A 19,642-nucleotide genomic window follows, 5' to 3' on the forward strand; every position below is an offset into this window, starting at 1 on the left:
AATTTGAGGAGGGGACTGAGAAAAAAGGAGACAGGGAAGGGAGGAGAAAGGAAGACAGAGGAGGTAAGAAGAAAGATGGTGAAGTAGAAGTAATTTGCTAAAGCTCCTGTGTCATGCACATTGGTATAGTGCAACCAATGTGCTCCTCTGATTCAGCAGGACATTTAGGTGATAAGAGAATGATTGATTATAAAACACTTGACAATTTAGCCCAAAAAATCCAGTTTCCATCACTAGAGAAGATATTAAAAAGCCATTGACTTTTCTATGTTTTTAAGAACTGAAGTTGTCTAACATATCCCTTTCTGAATGTTACAACATTCTCATAGCTTTGATGAATGGGATACAGAACATTAAAAACAAAATTAATGTTAAAAGAATGCATCTACATAACGAGACTATTTTTCAATTAGATACCGATCTTATGCAGCGTGATATACTATTAAATAGCATAAACTATATACTTTAAATCTGGCAATACATAATACCATGAAGGAAATTTCTATCACTGGATTCCATTTCAGACTTTTCTAGTCAGGATGCCATAAATCATTAATTTACCATTATGAATGCCAAGTAAAACTGTAGTAAGGACTCTGTCTCCCCTTGCCTTGCTGACAAAAAAAAATAATTCAATATAAAGGCCAAAATTAGCCCTTAAAAGGAGTGTCCTATCTAGATAGAGAGACTATAAGGGATGTATATCAGGAAAGCTAATGGGAGAAAGTATCAGGTGTTAGTAAAAACTAATTTAGGTAAAAATAAACAGGATTATTTTTCCATAGTCTGGATGAGAAATTATTAAATTTAAAGGGTTCCAAATTACAGTAAAACCTTAGATTGTGGGTAACTAGTTCTGTGAGTGTTCTGCAAGACGAGCAAACATTTCTAATAAATTTTAATTTGATAAACGAGTGATGTCTTGCAATATGAGTAGTACGTGATGCCGAACATCACATGATCACAACTGAGCCAATATTTCTTCTCCCCCCCCACCACCACTCTCTCTGGGATTGTGGGTGATCATCTCCCATTGTCGGATGCTCAGTTTCAGGCTATGGTGTTTGGCAGAAAGCAATGATTATTCAGAATACTGGAAGGTGCGCACAACTGGCACTAGTATATTTTTTGTCACTTCAAAGCATCTATGGACAGTCCTTTGCTTTTCCATATAAGAGTAAGCTTAGGAATGCTTTGCTTCATTCTAGGTCAGGCTGCCTGTACCCTTTCCTCTGCTGCCTTATTGCCAGTTACGTTAAATACAGTATATGACAAGAGTTTATTAATATTGTACTATAGTCAACATCTGTGTGAGCATATATGATGGCCCACATGCAGTAAAAGGTTGAAAAGAAAGGCTGTAAGAAGAAGATGATTATGGTGGAAGTTAAGAAGGAAATCATCCAGAAGTATAAATGAGGTATGTGAGTGGCCGAAATTGCAAGACTTTATAAGAAGTCTATGTCGACCATTTGCACAATATTAAAGAAAAAAGAAGAAATAAGGGGGTTAGATGCAGCAAAAGGAGTTACGAGAATACGAAAGCAACAGCCATGTTTTCTGGAAGATGTAGAAAAGTTGTGTCTAGTTTGGCTAAATGAGAAGCAACTAGCAGATGATACTGTGACCAAGAACTTTATCTGCGAGACCGAAAAGGCCTTGTACACCAACCTCATAAGTAAACTGCCAGAAACCTCAACAGAAAACGAAGAACACTTCAAGGCAAGCAGGAAATGATTTGATAACTTTAAGAGGAGAAGTGGCATCCATAGTGTTGTGAGGCATGGATAGGCTGTGAGTTCAAATGCTAAGGCAGCTGAGGCATTTGCTACTGAGTTCTAGAAGCTCATGGTTTCTGAATGTTACCTGAAGAGCATGTTTTTAACTATGATGAGATGGGGCTTTTTTTGGAAAAAGATTCCGAAGAGGACCTACATTATGGAAAAAGAGAATGTAATGCCCCGTCACAAGCACATGAAAGACCATCTCATCCTCTTGTTTTATGCTAATGGAAGTGGGAATTTCAAAGTCATGCCCTTGCTCACATATTATTCTGAGAATCCATGAGCCTTCAAGAAGTACAAGGTGCAGAAAAACCAGGTAAACATTATGTGGAGGTCCAACAACGAGGCCTGGGTTACTCGTATCTTGTTTGTTGAGTGGATAAACGAAGTCTTTGGTCCTGTAGTGAAGAAATACCTTTTAGAAAAGAATCTGTCACTCAAAGCCTTGCTGGTTATGGATACTGCTACTGCTCATCCTCTGGCTTTTGAGGATGGTTTACTGAAGGAATTCAATCCATTAAGGTCAAGTTCCTTCTTCCCAAAACCACTCCAATCCTCCAACCCATGGATCAGCAGGTCATTTTGAACTTTTAAAAGCTTTACACAAAAGCACTATTTCAGCAATGCTTTGAGGTTACCAAAGGAACAAACAAGGGTTTTGGAAAAATCATTTCCACATCAAGACCTGCCTCAAGATCATTGATAAAGCCTAGGATGGAGTCACCAAGAGAACCCTCATTCTGCTTGGAGAAAACTGTGGCCTGACTGCATTCTTGGACATGACCTAGAGGGGCTTGCTCATGAATAGGAGCTGCCAGTTGTCAATGAAATTGTGTCCTTGGGAAGACCATGGGACTGGAGGCGAATGAGGATAACATTCAAGAGCTGGTGGAGGAACATGGCCAGAGGCTGACCACCAACGAACTAATGGATCTGCATCACGAGCCACAGCAAGAGTTTATGGAGGAGATCTTGTCTACAGAGGAAGAGGAGAAAAAGGTAGAGGAATACCTCACTTCAAATGAAATCAGGCAGATGTGTAAAATGTGGGAAACAGTGCAAAATTTTATAGAAAAGCACCACCAGAATAAGGCTGTAGCAGTGAAAGCCATGAATCTGTTTAAGGTCAATGCAATGTCACATTTCTATGAAATCCTCAAAAGGAAGCAAAAGTATGTGTCATTGGGTAGGTTTCATGTTAAAGCTTCATGAAAACAAAAAGGTTCCACTCAGCCAATAGCTAGCAGTGATTCCTTTAGGGATAGTGAAAGTCATCCTACAAAATAACCCTCCTCTCTCTTGTCTCCCTCACATCAGTCACAAAGGTTTTCAAAGGTAAGTGCAAGTTAATTTGTTGATTTTTCTTTATATTTTGTATTTTCTTTATTATTTTGTATTATATTACAGCACTGTAATCATTTTTATATGAATATTTTTGGGTTGTGGAACAAATCGTCTGAGTTTCCATTATTTGTTATGAGAAAATTCACTTTGATATTCAAGTGCTTTGGATTACAAGCGTGTTTCCAGAACAAATTAGGCTCTCAAACCAAGGTTTTACTACAATTTAATTGTGGCCATGTCTGCTAGTTCCATAGTTGAAGATCTGGCAAGGAAAAAGTGTGTGGAAATTTCAACATATCCTTGGGAATTATGAGTCAAGGAAACGGGAAGGAAATAGGAATTGATGAAAAGACTGGGTGGCTCAGTCAATTAAGCATCTGACTTTAGCTCATGTTAGGATCTTGCAGTTTGTGGGTTCAAGCCCTGTGTCAGTCTCTGTGCTGACAGCTCAGGAGCCTGCTTTGGATTCTGTGCCTCTCTCTGTCCCTCCTCTACTCACACTTCCTGTCTCTCTTTCAAAATAAAAAAATAAACATTTAAAAAAATAAAATAAAAATAGTGGTTTTAAAAAAGAGTAGAGCACTCAATGTTCCATTTTTAAAGTGAGGCAAACTAATTTGATGTTACCTCAAGAAAGCACAAAATTCCTTCAGAGCTGGGATTCTTGGTTGATACAGCATCTGCATCAGCACTGAATGTGTTTCTCCCTCTAACATAGGTGGTTCTGAGGCTCTTTGGTAAATTGAAGCCTGTTTGCTAGAGGTAAAGTGACCTCATCTCCAATTCCATTTATGATGAGGACAGTGAGTGGGGTTCTGCAGCAGGTCAAAACTCTCATGCCTTTCCTAGCTCAAGCCACTCCTACTGTTCCAGTATTCCAAAGATGTCCAAGGTCAGATACCAGGATAGATAATTATGCTGAGTCTATTGCTGTTTCCACATTTATCACCCCAAACCCAAAAGAGGGTCATGTATACAATTTTCATTCACCTTTTCAATGACAACTGTAACATAAATACCATATATGTTATACTTTACTACAAATATTTTAAGCTCTATATTTAAATTAGGAATATTCAGACTTAGAAATTCTTCAATATTGGAAAATGTCAAATAAAACACTATTCTTACCACCTTCAGAATGATGTGTCTCATCTGCTTTTCATCAGTAAGTCCGTTGAGCTCAACTGATGCTCTGTGTCTCTGGGTCACTCACCCAATGGCAGAACCTATTTATTACACTGCCTCATATATCACCAGAGTTCCCACTCTGCCTCTGGCCTCCCTCTCTCTCTGTAAGCTGACCTCATACACTAACCCAATAGTCACACAACTAAGATAGTAATGCAAAAAAAAAAAAAAAAAAGGTCAGACTCATTCTAGGCATTGAAGAAGCCACTAGGCCTATTAGAAAACAGTACAGGTTCCCTGTGAAACATATAAGATTAATCTACCTCCTACAAACAATGTCTACTGACATTGTTCAAAACTCATGTCTCCTGACAGGCTGCTTAACAAATATAACCTCCGGCAGCTGTATGACAGATCCATGCATCTGTCTTGTATACATTTGCACAGGCTGCTTTTACATCTGTAGGGTACAACATATGCCAATTGAATGGCTTATAGTAGGCATGGAGAGGAGCCAGAGTGTTGGCAGGCATTTCATGTCTGTCCATTGCTTTTCATTTCTTCCCTTTGCTCTGGGGCTTTTGGTCCTTGCTTTTTTGGATTTTGCCTGCTAAATTATTCATTTAACCTCAAGTGGTCATTTGTGGCTAACAAAGCTGAGATTTTGTGACTTGCACTTAGTCCAAACTGCTTAGATGTCAGTAATCAACCTAAATTAGCAGGCTTCACTTTAATTGCAATTATACCTTGGATTTTACACATTAAGAGTGAGCTGGGATCAGGTGATGGAAATTAAGCAGAACACAAGTCAATCTGAAAGTGACCCAAGAACTTAGATAGGCAGGGGGGAGGAGATGGGCTCAGTGCAAAATGAAAATTCAGGACCCTTTGTTCAAAATGTATTCAGAATTTTAAGATAGCAACTTGAGATCATTCTATCCATAGGGCCCTATCTAACTGTACAGGTTGTATGATAATGAAGACAGCCCCAGATTTGTAGAAGAAAGCATGAGATATTTTTGCCATTTCTTTTAAACATTAAGCACATTTATTATAAAAGCTAATATGTTGGTTGGGGTGCCTGGGTTGCTCAGTCAGTTAAGTACCTGACTCTTGATTTCGGTTCAGGTCATGATCTAACAGTTTGTGAGTTTGAGCCCCACATCAGGCTCTGCACTGACAGCACAGAGCCTGCTTGGGATTCTCTCTCTCTCCCCACCCCACCCCCTGTCCCTCTCCTGCTTTCTGTCTCTCTCAAAATAAATAAATAAACTTAAAAAAACTAATATGTTAGCAATATTTTCTTCACAATAGTAATTTCAACAAAAAGTTTGTGTTTAGAATTGACAAAGACTCTTATCCTATTCAACTGTTCTCAGAAAACAAGCTTTGAAATTCTATTCATGGCATAAAGTTTAATGAGGTTTCAAAATATAATTGCCTGCCACTTTTCTTGCCTTTCCAAATCTACTATAAATACTAAAATGTGCAAATAAAGCTTGTAAATAATATCCACGGCTGGATTTTGGCAACCCTAAATCTTAAACTTAGCAGTTTAAGTTGCCAAACTCTAGGAAAAGCATGGCCACTGTGCAATGTTCTCTGTAATAAAGCAGTAATCAACATCCTAAAGAGCAAAGTATGGCACTCTGCTGGGACTCACACCATTAACCAATTTCATCAAGCCATATCGTAATAACAAAGTCTAAAATTTTCCATTCACCATACTTTGATTAGAGCAAAAACAGTTTCCTCTAAATTAAAGCTAGAATTCAGAGGACCAACACCAATTAAATTATGTTTTACTAATTTTCAAATGTAAAAAATTACTAACGAGTCACATTTCTTGACTTCAGCTTATTGTCATTTCTCAAATAAGCAGCAATCCATTTTGAACACAGCGCTTTGTCTAACAGATTGGCCATGCTACATGTGGCAGAAACAAAGTGAACATAACTGGGGCACCTGGGTGGCTCAGTCAATTAAGTGGCTGATATTGATTTCAGCTCAGGTCATGATCTCATGGTTAGTGAGTTTGAGTCCTGCATCAGGATCTGCACTGACAGATCTCCCTGTCCCTCTCTCTCTGCCCTTCTCCCAGCTTGAGCGCATGCATGCTCTCGCTCTCTCTCTCTCTCTCAAAAATAAACATTAAAAAAAGTGAACATAACTCATCACTTTACATAGTAAATACAACATTCCAAATGGCCTGTGATAATCTGATTATTAATTGTATCTACAGCTCTAAGAAGAGGACATCACAGACATCTTAACCTTAATAAAGCTAAAGGCTAGAAAGCCTTCTGAACCTAGAATAATTTTAACTAATATTATTGAAGGGAACAGTATGAAAATAATAAGTTGCTTATTTCAGTTCACATGCCAAGTAATTTCCCCTCATAATTCTAACTCCAAAAATATATCGTTGAATACTCAGAAGCTTATAATAGTTTCTTTTTGGCTATCTTTCTTGCTCCATATGATATCTTCCCTCTCCTAACTCTGTTCATCCTCCTATTTGAGGGTCTGATGCCACCATTCCTCTAAGCATAGGTTTAACTTAATATGTAAGTCATCTTGGGACACTTCTCCTTTCTCAATCTTTACAGTTACTACAGCTGTCAATTCTTTCTTCTTTATATCTGTCCCTTCCCTTTCCCATTTCAACTGCACTAGTTTTGGTCCTTATTACCTCTTAGAATGTTACAAAAATCTCTTGATTCTTCGTGCCTTCACCCATGTAGCCCTGAACATAAATAATCTGAACATCATGGCTGATTAATCTTCCTACAACATCTATTTGATTTCCCCTCTTCCTAATTAAATATACCTTACTTAATAAAATCTAAATTCCCTAGCTTGGCATTCATCATGGTTCCTTCAGATTTGGTTACCAAGCCATGTTGTCTACCCTGCTCCTACTATAGACACTATGGTACGGTGTTTAGGAACATGGGCTGGGAATTCCAGTTTCATTACTCTGTCTTTAAAAGAGGAAAATATGGGGTGCCTGGGTGGCTCAGTCATTTGAGCATCCAGACTTTTGGTTTCAGCTCAGGTCATGATTCTAGGATCATGGGATCAAGCCCCAAGTTGGGCTCTGTGCTGGGCATGGAGCCTGCTTAACATATTCTCTCTCTCTCTCTCTCTCTCGCTCTCGCTCTCGCTCTCTCTCTCTCCCTCCCTCCCTCTCTCTCTCCTTCTGTCCCACTCCTCTACTCATGTGCATGCTCTCTCTCTCTCTAAAATAAAAATAAAGAAAGAAAAAAGAAAAATATGAACTTAGGAAGGTGATTTCCCTAAGAAACAAACAAGCTTCTACTAAAAAGAAATTTTAAGGCAAATCTCTTAGATCTGAAAGTACTTTTTCCCCCCAGGTAAGTACTATAAAATGTCTTAATCGCTGCTAATAAGAAAGCTAAATTTATAAGCTCTTGAACTAAACAAAATACACCGATTTATTGATTAATCAAACTGACAGAACAGTCCCAAGTAAGCCTAACTTCAATTCCGTTCCGCTATTCATCCTTAATGATGTGTTCCTGTATGGGGGTTTTCTGCCAGTCCCCATAAAAAAAATAAGGACTCTCTCTTGCTGGTAAATCATCTTATTAAAGAGTCCCCATGTACCAACCCACATTGAAAATCTTTATATTTGTGTAAGCATCAGAGTTTGTAAAACCCCTTTAAATAACTGAAAGTCATTAAATGTCCTGTAACAATTGTCCTCATTCTTAAGACCCACTACGGTTCTCTTTCCAATAAAACTTTTCCTGATTGCTTCTTGCTAAATTAGATAAGAGCCACGAGAACAGAGCCTCGAATGTTTCTGACTCAACAAACATTTACAGAACAGTTACTATGCCAGGATATTATCCCTTAGTTATACCCACACTTATATATAGAGAAACATCTCTGGAATAACATACAAAGAGTGGTTAAAAAATGCTTGTTTCTGGGAGATAAGTAAAGATAAATATAAATCTAAAAATGAAAAAAAATAATTTCCCTGGGGCAATGAAAAACTGCCCCCACACCTTTTTTTTCATCATGTATTTTAGAAAATTTACTGTAACTTTTTCTCTGTCCCTTTGAAATGCATGTAAATCTTTTTAAAATCCAAATAAGCTTCTTGCCAGCTTTTCAACCCAAGAATGCCTTTCTCAATGACCTGGGAGCCATCTCTTTGAAATGTAATCATCAAAGTTGGCACCCCTATATCTCAAGTTTCTGTGTGAAGACAGAAGCCTAACTTCTGTGGGCACCTGACTCAAGTCACACACTATCTCCCCTCATAAAGATATATGAAGTTAAATGTTCCTATGGATAAAATCAGTTAGCTAACACAGACCGTCATTCTAATTACCTGGTTAATTTAGGATGAACTATGTATACAAATGGTACTATCAAGTCTTCTTGAGAACTAATTATTTATCTTGAGAACATGTATATAATGGGTTGGCATCTGCTTAGCTGTATAAAATGGTGAAATTTCTTTCTGTATCTGCAATCCTTAGTGGACTGCTTGTGATTATTAATATCACATTCTGGTTAAATGCTTATTCCATAATCAAAGTTGTCTTTCTCTCCTACCTTTGTGAAAGTTTCCTGAGTTGGCAGATGTTTTTAATGTTTTGTTTTGATTGCTGTTAATTTTTTAATGTTTGTAATGTTATTTTTTATGTTGTTTTGTTTTGTTTTTAATGTTAGTTCCCCAAAAATCACTAGAGGTTGTTGTTTAAATTTAAATGCAAACATGTATTAGCTACTAAATAAAAAATGAAAAGAACAAATTAAGAGACAATAGGAAGGGAAAGTATAAGAGGTAAAGGGGAAAGAAGGGAAGGAGGAAGAAAAGGCTAACAGTAAAAGTAAAAACAAAGAGCAATTCCACTTAGGGAAAAAAAGACTTCAAAAAAATTAAGACTCCAACCATACCCTAGAATCAGAGGATTTAGGACTGCAATACATTGTCTGCTAAGTAATTAAAGGGGAGAAAAATTAAGCCAATATCTTGCTCTCAAAAAACAAAAAACAAAACAAAACAAAACAAAAAACTGACTCAGCAATTGACCCAGACTGAAGTCACAAGTCAAGAACAGAGGTTCTTAACCTTTATTGCATCTTGGACTCCACTGGCAGTCTGGTGAAAATTAAAATCTCTTCTCAAAACAATGACTATAATGCGTGAAATCAAAGATAGTTTTAAAAGGAAACCAATTACAGTGACAGTTATAAAAATATTTTACAATTTGTCATATTAACACATGAAATAATAATCTAGCGGTGGATCCATTAACTCCCATAATTTAGAGGTAGTGACATGCACAAAATGATATTTTGTATACCTGTAATGTGGCATGAAAATATCTGTAATTTCTATTGCTGACAAGGTCTTATGCAGTGCCAGTGCTACTATGGATTGTCACCTGTATTAATAATTGAACAAAATGGTAAATTTCAGATCCAATTTTGAAAATAAAGATCTGTTTTTTTCCCATCCAATCCACAGATAACCTGGATTCTAAAAATGATTCCCTATGGACTTCAGCTTAAGACACCTTGTGGGAGTTGTAATTTTAAAAACCTAGAGTGGGATCTCCAACCAGAGAATCTAGACAATGTCCAAGGGACAAGGGACAAGAAGTTCTTATTCTGGGAAGACAAACCATTTTCTTGGTCTAAAGGAGCACCTCTATCTGTTTACTCAAGTATAACAACTTGACCTAACACTCCTGTTATCAAGGATCTTACTTACAGTGGCTGCAAGGAAATTACCCGACTACTTAGTGAAACTAAGATGTTAAATACACCGCAGCTACTAGTGTATTTATACCAGTAGCTATACAATCTAGATGAATGGATCTCAACATTCAGTGTGCATAAGGATCACCTGGCAAGCTTGTTTCTTGAAAAAGATTCATGACCCCATCACTGGAGTAGATCTAAAAGGGGAACAGAAATCTTCACTTTCACTAGCACCCAAAGTGATCCTTATGCAAGTGGTTAATTGCCAAACATTTGAGAAATACCAAAAGAATTAGAGAGGCCTCAAACTCAACAAACAGAAGTACTAAACTATGAAGGATATATAATTAGTATAATTAACATCCTCAACAGATTTAAACATTTACCATAGCTATGAAAAGAATAGCCACAATAAAACCATAGGTGTTCTTGGAAGTTAAAAATGGTATTTCAGTTATAAAAATTACACAATAGAAGATTTGAACAGCAGAATGAACAATAGCAAAATGAGTGATGAGGAAACAAAGCCAAAAACTCCTGCCAAAATGAAAAATGATAATAATATGCAAACTATGAGAAATAAAATTAAAAGCCACAAGACTCACCCAGACAGGCCAACATCCATCTTAATAGGAGTTTCAGAAAAAAAATAATAACAAAAGGGAAAAAAAGTGTCTCCACCCAGAAAAGAATACAGAAAATATACACCAAACCCTTAATATCTCTGGCAAAAAGAATGGAACAGAGGTGGAATAAAAAGGAACACAAATAATTCCTTTACATATTTCTGTCATTTTATGATATTTTACAAGAATTCATGCATTTTTTATGAAACTGGTTGTTAATCATAAATGAATGAAATTAATGCTAAATTATATATCACAAAAATGATAATAGAAAGAAAGCCAGGAATATCGATATTAAAATCAGAAAAAAAAAAAAGAATTCAAAGCAAACACCATTAAACAGGATAAAGAGGAACATTATATAATAATAAAAGGTATAATGCATCAGGAAGTCATGACACTCAAGAATATTTCTGAACCTAATAATATAAGTTTCTAAATATATGGAACAAAATTCCACTAGAAATACAAGGAGAAAATGGAATTCTGCTGTAATATGGGAAAATTCAACTCCCCTCCCTCAAACATGTGATGTAGATAACAAGAGCAAGGATGCAGACAATGCATCTCAATCATGAAGCTCAACATAATGGATTTTTTAGAAATGCCTATTGAATAAAGAGAGAACATATGTTTTTCCAAATATATGTCCAAAATTTAAAAAAAAAAAACACAAAATTAAGCCATAAAGAAAATCTACAAGTTTCAAAAAATTTCAAAAAATTTTGTAAGTTAAAACTTGTATTTTTTTTTCCTTTATATATTTTTTTTAATTTGAGAGAGGAGGAGGAGGAGGAGGAGGAAGGGAAGGACAGAGGGAGAAAGAGAGTGAGAGAATCTTAAACAGGCTACACACTCAGTGAGGAGACCAACATGGGGCTCAATCCCATGACCCTGGGATTATGACCTGAGCAGAAATCAAAGGTTGGACACTCAACCGACTAAGCCACCCAGGTGCACCTAAAACTTACATTTTCTGACCAAAATTTAGTGAAACTAGATATTAATTTAAGAGGCACCTGGTAGCTCAGTCAGTTAACTTCGTTTCAGCTCAGGACTTGATCTCACGGCTTCATATGTTCAAGCCCCATGACAGGCTCTGTGCTGGAAGTGGGGGAGCCTGCTTGGGATCTTCTCTCTCTCTCCTTCCCCACCCCTCTCTTCCCCTTCTCCATTCCTGCTGTCTCTCTCTCAAAATAAATAAATAAACTTAAAAAAATTAAATAATGACAAAAACATATAGGAAGGGAAGGAAAAAAAAAGATAAAAACAGAAAGGGAGGAAAACCATAAGGGCCTCTTAAATACAGAGACCAAACTGGGGGATGCTAGATAGGAAGTGGATGGGGAATGAGCACTGGGTGTTTTAAGTAAGTGATAAATGACTGTGTTCTACTCCTGAAACCAATACTACACTGTATGTTAACTAACTTGAATTTAAATAAGCAAATTTAAAAAAATAAATTAAATAATGACAAAAACAAACAAAATCCAATTTAAAAACTTTAAAACACGTCTAACACTCTTAGGCCAAAAAACAAACAAGCAAACAAAAAAACACCATGATAGATAGATAGAGCTAGATATAGATGTTTATTTTGAACAAAAAAAAAGAAAGAAAGAAAAGAAATGAATTTCATCTCAAATATAAGGTGCCCAGAGGAAAACTGACATTGTGAATTTATTTTAAAGCAAGGAAGAAGGGACGCCTGGGTGGCTCGGTCAGTTAAGCATCCAACTTCAGCTCAGGTCATGATCTCCTGGTTCACAAGTTTGAGTGCCACGTGGGACTGTCTGCTGATGGCTCAGAGCCTGGAGCCTGATTCATATTCTGTGTCTCCCTTTCTCTCTGCCCCTCCCCCTCCTCTCTCTCTCTCTCAAAAATAAAAATAAACATTTTAAATAAATAAGTAAAACAAGGAAGAAAAAATAAGACTAACAACAAACTAAGTAAATGTACTCAAGAACAGCAAAATTAACCTTCAGAAATTATTTTTCCCCCATGCTACTTCTCATTTGTATTTTTCACTAGGACACTCCCTAACTAATACTAAACTAACACTAACTAGCACTCAATGCCATCCCAGAGTCATCCTCCTAGAAAAGCCAAATTATGACACATGACTGAGGACATGAAGGAGTATTATTGTGTTAGACTCTAGTAGTTTGGTTTATGTTATTCTCATCTCCTCAACAGGTAATCAAGTCTTAGATTGGAGACAATTTCTTTTACGTCTTGTCTAGTTCTGTGAAGCATATGACAATGTGGGAATAAAAAAGTTACCTAATAAATAAATATTGATGATAAACTGACATGAAATGCATAATATTTCAAAAGATTTTGTTTTAAGCTCTGTTCTGGATTTCAGTTATACCGTTTCCAATTTTCAGAGAAAAGAAATAAAATCATTATTATGTCTGGCCACCTGAAAGCCTTTTCTAAGCTTGAAATGAAATCTAAGCTTTCATGAAATCGTAAAAGTTGAACAATTCCATAATACCATGTACAACATGTATTTAATATTCCCAAGAGGCCAAGAGCAAGCAAGGTCTAGCCATCATTATTAGCCACATATTTTATTTACAATGTACTCATTACTTTCCATTTTAAATCATTAAGATAGACGATCCTGTCCTTTTATTACTGGATAAACATTTATTAGATGTATGAAAATCTCTCACCAGGTTCTCAAATGCCAACAATTCATTATCTTTTCAACAAATATTTATTAAACAATTACTATGTACCTGGCACTGTTGTGGAAAGTGGGAAATATAAATATTAACAAGACACCATTCCTCTACTCATAGAACTCACCATCTAATAGGGAAAGGCAGGTACATAAACAAATAAATGTATTAAACTCAAGACCTAGTATGTTCTAACACTATCATTTCTGAAACAGTTGGTATTTGGAAAGGACAATTATTAGGGGAAGGGGCCCCATGAGAAATGAGTTCAAGTTGTAACTCTTCTAATTACTGTCTATTTGACCTTGGACAAGTTATACAACTTGACAGAAGACTAGTTTTCTGCTCTATAAAACAAATAATAATTCCTGACCTACTTGCTCTACAAGGAAATCTTGTCCTATTAATAAAATATGCAAATAAACACACTTAATATTGCAAATGTAAGGTGCTAATAAGCCAATACCTAGCACAATGCTTCACACAAACTAGATTTAACAAATGCCTATTAAATTTAAAGAGAACATCGTAGCATCACCTATTCTAAGATTTATACTATTTTAATATATTTCATTAAATTTTAATAACTACTTCATAAATAACAGATTATTATAAAGATAATAATAATAATAAAACATCTATGTAACAACCAGCTTAAGAAAAAGAATATGCTCATAGCTCTAAACCTCCTGATGTGGCTATGTACCCTCTTTCCTCACCCCCTCTGCTCCTAAATTTTGCATTAATTATAATTTTTCTTCTTTTTATAGCTTACCACATACATTTGTACCACTAAAAAAACCCCATATATGTATATACATGTGTATACATATATATATGTATACACTAAAAAAAACCCATATGTGTATGTATATACATATGTATACATATATATGTATATATCTATGTATATATATATATGGTTTATATATATATATATATATATATATAAACCATATATATATATATGGTTTAGTATTGCAAGTTTCAACCTTTATATAAATTTTTAAAATGTTGTATGGATTCTTATATTGCTTGCTTTTTTGTAAAAGCTTTATGTTTTTTTATTCATTCATTTTAATGTGTATTGCCATAATTTATTCATTTTCATTCATTATTAGGTCTCATTCCTAATTTTAAGGTGAATGTTATAATACCTGAAATTTAAGTGTGAGGTTTATTGTAGAATTGTATGGAAATCCTTTAGCAAGTTAAAAAAATTCACTACTGTTCCTAGCTTGCTAGAAGTTTTAAACTACATTCAATTTTTCTAATGTTTTCTGTGTCCCCTGAGATTAAAATATATGTTTTTTTCTGTGGTAAATAACATCAATAGAGAGGCACCTGAGTGGTTCAGTTAACCGGTTAAGTGTCTGACATCAGCTCAGGTAATGATCCCATAGTTTGTCAGTTCGAGCCCTGTGTCGGGCTCTGTACTGACAACTCAGAGCCTGGAGCCTTCTTCAGATCTATGTCTCCCTCTCTCTCTGCCCCTCCCCTGCTCATGCTCTGTCTCTCGCTCTGTCTCTCCCTCTCTCTCTCTCTCTCTCTTTCTCTCTCAAAAATAAGTAAACAGGTTTTTTTTTTATTTTTTTTTACCGTTTATTTATTTTTGAGACAGAGAGAGACAGAGCATGAACGGGGGAGGGGCAGAAAGAGGGAGACACAGAGTCTGAAACAGGCTCCAGGCTCTGAGCTGTCAGCACAGAGCCCTACGTGGGGCTTGAACTCACAGACCGCGAGATCATGACCTGAGCCGAAGTCGGCCGCTCAACCAACTGAGCCACCCAGGCGCCCCAATAAGTAAACATTTTTTAAAAAGAACATCAATAGATATTCTAATGTTGAACTAATATCACTTTCCTAGAATAAACTGTCGTAATGAATTATTTTATTGCTAAACAGTTTGCTCATATTTTAAGATTTCTGTGTCCTTAGATTGGCATGTGAATTCCCATCTTTAATTGGCCTGTTGGTATTGGTGTCATCAGTTTTATGTAATGAATTGAAAAGCTGATAGTTTTTTTGCTGTTCTCAGGAAGTTACATAAGAATACACGGATATATCCCCAGAAGGGTTTGTAATACTTCTCTGTTAATGTATCAGGGCCTAGTGTTTTCTTTGTGTAAAAACTGTTAACTACTAATTCAATTTAATTCTTTAATACATGTTGTCTATTTCTGAGTCAGTTTTGGTAAGTTATATTTTAATAGGAATGTTTCCAATTTTTAATTTTTATCAGTATAAATTTGTTCATAATATTCTCTCAATATTAAAGTATTTGGAATATTTAATAATATTCTCCATTGTTATGCTACCTTTGTCATTCTTGGATGCTGTTTTCTCTTTGCTCTCATTCTTTCTAATCTATTGCATCACCAGTTTGACAATTTTATTAGTCTTTTCAAAACACACTTTTGTCTTTGTTGATCTTCACTATATATTTGTGATTTAATTAATTTCTACTCATATCTTATTATTTTTATTCCTTCTAGGTTTCTTATATTGTTCTCTTTCAAATTCTAAATAGAAACAATATGTACCTGGCACTGTGCTAGGCAATGTACAATATAAATATGAATAGTTTCTATTAATTTTCAGCTTTTCTTCTTTCCTAAGTATTTTAGGTGATAAATTTCCCTTTACTTACATTAGTTATATTCCTCAAATTTTCTTGCTTATTTTCATTAGTTCTCAGTTACAACTACTTTTTACTTTCAATTATAATTTATTCTTTAACCTATTAGTTATACAAATTTGCTTTTCAAAAAAGATTCCAAATGGTGGGGAAACTTCACTTATTTATATACATATAAGTATCTTGTAGTGGCCTACAGATACTACTTTGAAAATCTCATGGTCAATTTTTGTTCATCTTCCATGTGTCCTTGAAAAATATCTGCTACAACCTCCTGATCCATTTAAACTTTTGCCACGAGACAGTAACCATCATTAGTAATTTATTCTGGCAAATATTAATATACTACACCAGCATTCTTTGGTTAGAATTTCTTATATATTTTCTTTCATCCTTTGACATTCAAACTTTTCCTGTTTTGATGCTTTAGGTGAGTTTCTTATAAACAGCATATAGCTAGATTTTGGTTTCTATTCTAAGTTCTCAGTATTAGTGCTTTTAAGAGTGTAGTTTTCAGGGTGTCTGGGTGGCTCAGTTGGTTAAGTGTCTGACCTTGGGTCAGGTCACAATTTCAGGGTTTGTGAGTTTGAGCCCTGCATTGAGCTGTCTGCTGTCATCACAGAGCCTGCTTCAGATCCTCTATTCCCCTTTCTCTCTTCCCGTCCCCAGCTCACGTGAACACACATTCTCTCTCTCAAAAATAAATAAACATTTAAAAAGTGTAGCTTTTAATATACATTTATTATGATTACAGAAATATTTGGATTCATTTTATTATATTTTCTATATTTATTTGTCCCATTTTTCTAGTTTTTTTTCCCCTCCATTTGTTTATTCTTTTGGATAGCCTGAGTTTCGTATTTTCTCATCCCATTTTTCCTTCTTCCTATTTTCAAATTATACTGTCTCTTATACATTTTTAGTAGTTACTCTAGATATTTTAACATACTTACTTGGACTATCCAAAGCAAATCAATACCTTCATCTTTCTTCCAAAAAAAAAAATTCTAAGATCCTAGAACATTTAGCTTATTCCAATCTTAACTATGTGCTATTACTTCCAGGCACATTACTTCCATATTTTTAATTATACTAAGTACAAATAATTATTAATCCTTTAAAAAAGTTAGTATTTGATAAGTAAACCCATATATTTATCATTTCTTCTCCTTACAAATTCTTATATTGGTACCCTTTTTCTCTTTCTTCAGCAATTTCTTAAGTGAAGTTTTTGACAAACTACACAAGTTTCCAGTTGTGTAAAAATGTCTTTATCATTGTTCTTGAAATATAGTTGCATTGTGTACTGCATTCACGCTTAAATCCTGAGACTTAAAAGGGTGAATCCACTGTTTTATATCATCTATATTTGAGAAATCAGCTACCAGACATTATTGTCTTCTGCATTACTCACTTTAACATCATTGTTGAAGAGATTATCCTTTTCCCCATTCTGTAGTCTTAGTACCTTTGTTGGGGATTAGTTGACCATAAGTGTTTGAATTTACCTCTGGGCTATCTATTCTTGTCCAATTATCTATATATGTGTTTTTATGTAAGTATCATACTGTTTTAATTACTTTAGCTCTATAGTATCTTTTGGAATCACGAAGTATAATGTCTCTAGCTTTCTCCATATTGCTTTGGCTATTTGGTTTCTTTGTGGATCTATATGAATTTTATGATTGTTTTCTATTTATGTAAAGAATGCCATTGGGATTTTCATAGGGTTGGAACTGAACCCTGTAGATTACTTTGAGTAGTATAGACATTTTAACAATATTGAGTCTTCCAGTCCATGAAAATGAGATGTTTCACAATTTCTGTATCTTCTTTAATTTTCTTCATCAATGTTTTATTCTTTCCAAAGTGTAAGTCTTTTACCTCTTTGGTTAAGTTTATTCATAAGTATTTAATTTTTTTGTTGCTATTGTAAATGGGATTGTTTTCTTAAACTGTTTTCAGATAGCTCGTTATTAGTGTATAGAAATACAACTGATTTTTGTATGTGATTTTGTATCCTGCAGGAATTTGTTTATTGTTTCTAACAGGGTTTTCTGTTGTTGTTGTCATTGAATCTTTAGGGTTTTCTATACATATGATTATTTAATCTGCAAACTGAGATAGTTTTACTTCTTCTTTTCCGATTTGGATGCCTTTACGTTTTTTCTTGTCTATTTGCTCTGGCTGGAACTACAAGTACTATCTTGAATGGAAGTAGTAACAACAGGCATCCTTTCTTTGTACTGAATCTTCGAAGAAAAGACTTAAGTTTTTCCTCATTGATTATAACGTTACACGTAAGCTTTCATATATGGCCTTTACATATGTAGACTTTATTGTTGAAAAAGTTCCTTCTGTACCTAATTTGTTGAGTGTTTTTATCATGAATGCATGATGAAATTTGTCAAATACTTTTTCTGCACCTATTAAGATGCCCATGCAGATTTTACCTTTCATTATGTTAATGTGACACATCACATTGATGATATGTGTATGCTATACCATCCTTTCATCCCAGAAATAAATCCCACTTGGTCATTACGTAAAATGCTTTTAAAGACTGTTGAATTCAGTTTACTAGTATTTTCTTGAATATTGTGCATCTATGTTCATTAGGGATGTTGGCCTATACTTTTTTATGGTGTCTTTGTATTTGGTATTGGGATGATGCTGGCCTCATAGAATGAGCTTGCAAGTGTTCTGTCTTCCAAAAAAGTGTTCTATGTTTTGGAAAAGTTTAAGAATAGCTGGTATAATTTCTTCTTTGAATGTTTGATAGAATTCACCTGTGAAGCCATCTAGTCCCGGGCTTTTTTTAGTAAAGAGGTTCTTGATTACTGTTTCAACTTTGTTCTTTGTTATTAGTCTATTCATATTTTGTTTCTTCTTGACTCAATCTTGTCAGATTATAAGATTTTAAAAATTTATCCCTTTCTTCTAGGTTATCTAATTTGTTGACATATAATCGCTCATTGTTCCTTATAATTCTTAGTACTTATGTGATATCAGTTGTAATGTTTCCTCTTTATGATTTTATTTCAGTTTTCTCCCTTAATCTAGCTGAAGGCTTGTATATATTTATATTATTTATCTTTTTTTAAAAAAAGTTCTTAGTTTCACTAATTTTTTTCTATGGTTCTTCTGATTCCTGTTTCATTTATTTATGCCCAGATCTTTGTTACGTCCTTTCTTCTGCTAATTTTGGGCATATTTTGCTCTTCTTTTCCGAGCTCCTTAAGGTGTAAAGGCAAATCCATTCTTTCTTTATCTTTTTTCTTAATGTAGGCATTTATCACTATAAGCTACCCTCTTAGCACAGCTTTTGCTGCATCCCATCATTTTTAATAAGCTGTATTTTCATTTTCATTTGCTACAAGATATTTTTAAATCTTTTGATTTCCTTTTTTACTCAATGGTTGTTCATAAGTATATTGTTTAGTTTTCACATATTTGTGAATTTTCCCCACTTTCCAGCTGTTAATGATTTCTAGTTTCATACCACTGAAGATGTAAAAGATGCTTCATATGATTTCAATCTTCTTATAGTTATTAAGACTTCTTTAGTTGGTTTAGGAGGAGTTAAGGTGGTGGAGTAGTACTATGGGGACTCTGAGCTTGTCTCATCCCTGAAACAAAGCTAGATCAACCTCAAACAATTTTGAATACCTAGGAAACTGA

At 34.9% G+C, this 19,642-nt stretch overlaps 1 protein-coding gene across 1 annotated transcript in view; it reads right to left on the minus strand.

Annotated features, from left to right (window-relative positions):
• The window catches only part of CTNNA3 (catenin alpha 3), a 1,692,711-nt gene that overhangs the window by 1,268,693 nt on the left and 404,376 nt on the right, over positions 1 to 19,642 (minus strand). The gene's annotated exons all lie outside the window — the stretch shown is intronic.

Source organism: Panthera tigris, chromosome D2, assembly GCF_018350195.1.
Source record: "Panthera tigris isolate Pti1 chromosome D2, P.tigris_Pti1_mat1.1, whole genome shotgun sequence".
In the NCBI taxonomy this organism is placed as follows: Eukaryota; Metazoa; Chordata; class Mammalia; order Carnivora; family Felidae; genus Panthera; species Panthera tigris.